General features: G+C 49.0%; 1 protein-coding gene across 1 annotated transcript in view; it reads right to left on the bottom strand.

Moving 5' to 3' along the window:
- The window catches only part of LOC103259910 (peroxiredoxin-1), a 23,040-nt gene extending 19,630 nt beyond the window's left edge, over positions 1 to 3,410 (bottom strand). Inside the window, exon 1 of the mRNA XM_021712088.1 lies at positions 3,327 to 3,410. The gene's annotated coding sequence lies outside the window, so the exon portion shown is untranslated. The remainder of the gene's footprint in view (positions 1 to 3,326) is intronic.
- Between the last annotated feature and the right edge of the window lie 232 nt (positions 3,411 to 3,642).

The raw sequence follows: 3,642 nt of genomic DNA, 5'->3' as shown, positions 1-3,642 counted from the left end.
AAAAAAAACTAAAAAAAAAAAAAAAAACACAGGATCACCTGGGCACGGTGGCTCACGCCAGTAATCCCAGTATTTTGGGAGATTTAGCTAAGAGGATCGCCTGAGCCCACAGGTTTGAGACCGATCTGGGCAACATGGCGAGACCTTGTCTCTACAATAAATCAAAAAATTATCTTGATGTGGTGGCACATGCCTGTAGTTCCAGCTATTTGGAAGGCTGAAGAAGAAGGATCACCTGAATCCATGTCAAGGGTGTGGTAACTGTGAGTGTGCCACTGTACTCCAGCCTGGGTGACACAGCGAGACCTCGACTCAAAAACAAAACAACAGCAACAAAAACAAAACAGAGACCAGGCGTGGTGGCTCATACCTGCAATCTCAGCACTTTGGGAGGCCGAGGCAGGAGGATTGCTTGAACACAGAAGTTCGAGACCAATCTAGGCAACATAGCAAGACCTCATCTCTACAAAAATACAAAAAAAAATTAGCAGCCGGGCTCGGTGGCTCAGCCTGTAATCCCGTGCCTTGGGAGGCTGAGGTGAGTGGATTGCCTGAGCCTGTGGGTTCGAGACCCAGCTGGGCAAGTTGGCGAGACTTCATCTCCACAATAAATCAAAAAAATCAGCCAGGTGTGGTAGTGCATGCCTGTAATTCCGGCTACTCGGAAGGCTGAGGTAAAAGGATTGCTGGAGCCCAGCAGGTCGAGGCTGTGGTGGCCAGGAGCGGCAACTGCACTCCAGTCTGGGCAACAGAGTGAGATTCCAACTCAAAAAAAAATTAGCTAGGTGTGGTGGAACGTGCCTGTGGTTCCAGCTACTCGGAAGGCTGAGGCAGAAGAACCTCCTGAGTCCAGCAGGTTGAGGCTGCGGTGGCCGTGATCGTGCCACTGCACTCCAGCCTAGGCAACAGAGTGAGACTCAGACCCAAAAAAACAAAGATTGAATATAAAATTTTTAAAATTGCCGGAGCTGGGCTCGGTGGCTCAGCCTGTAATCCTGTGCCTTTGGGAGGCTGAGGTGAGTGGATTGCCTGAGCCCGCGGGTTCGAGACCCGCCTGGGCAGGCGAGACCTCATCTCTACAATAAATCAAAAAATCAGCCAGGCGTGGTAGAACACGCCTGTAGTTCCGGCTACTTGGAAGGCTGAGGTGGAAGGATTGCCGGAGCCCAGCAGGTCAAGACTGTGGTGGTCAGGAGCGGCCACTGCACTCCAGTCTGGGCGACAGAGTGAGACTCCAACTCAAAAAAAAAAAAAAAAAAATAGGTCAGGCCGTGCTCGGTGGCTCAGCGTGTAATCCCGCACCTTTGGGAAGCTGAGGTGAGTGGATTGCCTGAACCCACGGGTTCAAGACCCGCCTGGGCAGCGAGACCTCATCTCTACAATAAATCAAAAAATCAGCTGAGCATGGTAGCGCGCGCCTGTAATTCCGGCTATTCGGAAGGCTGAGGCGGAAGGATCGCTGGAGCCCATCAGGTTGAGGCTGTGGTGGTCAGGAGTGGCCACTGCACTCCAGTCTGGGCGACAGAGTGAGACTCCAACTCAAAAAAAAAAAAAAAAAAATAGGTCGGGATCAGTGGCTCAGCTTGTAATCCCAGCACTTTGGGAGGCCAAGGCAAGTGAATTGCCTGAGCCTGGGGTTCGAGACCAGCCTGGGCAGCTTGGCCAGACCTCGTCTCTGTAATAAATCAAAAATTAACGACACGCGGTAGCACGCATCTATAGTTCCATCTGCTTGGAAGGCTGAGACAGAAGGATCGCCAGAGCCCAGCAGGTTTATTCTGGGCGGCCATGAGACTCCAACTCAAAAACAAAAAAACTCTTCCAGGCATTTATTGCTACTGAATTTCCTGAGGGCACAGAGACTTGTGAGTCAGCCTCCTCTAAAACTGAGCCAATTACAGCCACTTGATGGTGGTCTGAACTGCTGACAGGAAGCAGCTTTGCTTAAGAGGAGCTAACCTAGGCCTGAGAATCACACTTTGACTTCTGTCCTTCTTTCCAGAAAAAAACAAAAACAAAAACCAAAGGCCTTATTTTTTTTTTTTTTTGAGTTGGAGTCTCACTCTGTCACCCAGACTGGAGTACAGTGGCCGCTCCCGGCCACCGCAGCCTCGACCTGCTGGGCTCCGCCAATCCTTCCACCTCAGCCTTTCAATAGCTAGAACTACAGACGTGCGCTACCACACCCGGCTAATTTTTGCTTTATTGTAGAGATGAGGTCTTGCCAAGTTGCCCAAGTGGGTCTCGAACCCACGGGCTCAGGCAAATCCACTCACCTCAACCTCCCAAAGTGCTGGGATTACAGGCTGAGCCACCAAGCCTGGCTGTTTTTTTCTGAGTCAGAGTCTCATGACTACCACAACCTCTACCTGCTGGGCTCAGATGATCCTTTTGCCTCAGCCTTCCAAGTAGCTGGGACTACAGACAGGCACCCAGCACTGCTTCACTCTCAAGAGGGCTTTCAGACAGGGCCTGGCCAGCGAACTGCAGAGCTCTAATTAGCTAGTAATTGGCCATTTAAGTAATATTGTCTTGGTCTGTCCAATGCTCAGATCCTGAAAGATTTTATCTAATGAAGAAAGCTTTTGCTTCTTACTGGAAGCCCAGTAAACTTAATCAGTGTTTATAGAGTTCCTACTTACTTCTGGTGACCTTGAAATCTAATGGTCCTTTTGCCCCTCAGATATTGATTCATATATCTTTTCTCCAATTGGAAAGGAACACAACCAAGCCAACAGCATGGTTATAATTGTTCTATGACTAAAAGGGCAGCCTTATATCGAAGGTTTATCTGCTAGATTCCCTAGAAAAAGTAAATCAGGTAAAGGACATCAGGTACCATTTCTGGCCACAAAGGTGGCAAGAAGAAGCCCCTGAAACAGTCCAAGAAACGGATCAAGTTGAGGAAGATAAGGCTTTCAAGCAGAAAAAGAGTAGCAGGAGAAATTGAGGAGCTAAAAGTAAAGTCCTCAGGGAATAACCTGACCACAGACGGAATTAAGAAATCTGGCAAAAAGGAGCTGGGTCCAGTGACACATACATCCTATCACTTTGGGAGGCCAAGGAAGGAGGATCACTTAAGGCTAGGCGTTCAAGACCAACCTGGAGAACATAGAGAGACCCCCCTCCCCCAACCTCCCCCCAGTTCTACATGCACACACATTAGTCAAGCATGGTAATGCATGCCCATAGTTCTAGCTATCCAGGAGGCTGAGGTGTGAGGATGATTTGTAGCCTGGCAACACAGCAAGATCCTGTCTCTAAAAAAATATTTTTATTTTTATTTATTTATTTTTTATTTTAATTTTTTTGAGTTGGAGTCTCACTCTGTCGCCCAGACTGGAGTGCAGTGGGCCGCTCCCGGTCACCGCAGCCTCGACCTACTGGGCTCTAGCGATCCTTCTGCCTCAGTCTTCCAAGTAGCTGGAACTACAGGCGTGCACTACCACACCTGGCTAATTTTTTATTTATGGTAGAGATGAGGTCTCACCAAGTTGCCCGGGCAGGTCTTAAACCCGCGAGCTCAGGTAATTCACTCACCTCAGCCTCCCAAAGGCATAGGATTACAGGGTGAGCCACTGAGCCCAGCTACAAACATATTTTTTTTTTTGAGTTGGAGTCTCACTATGTCGCCCAGACTGG

Source organism: Carlito syrichta, unplaced genomic scaffold, assembly GCF_000164805.1.
Source record: "Carlito syrichta isolate Samal-C Ts95f unplaced genomic scaffold, Tarsius_syrichta-2.0.1 Scaffold303059, whole genome shotgun sequence".
Classification (NCBI taxonomy): Eukaryota; Metazoa; Chordata; class Mammalia; order Primates; family Tarsiidae; genus Carlito; species Carlito syrichta.
This window is presented reverse-complemented; position numbering and strand designations above follow the sequence as displayed.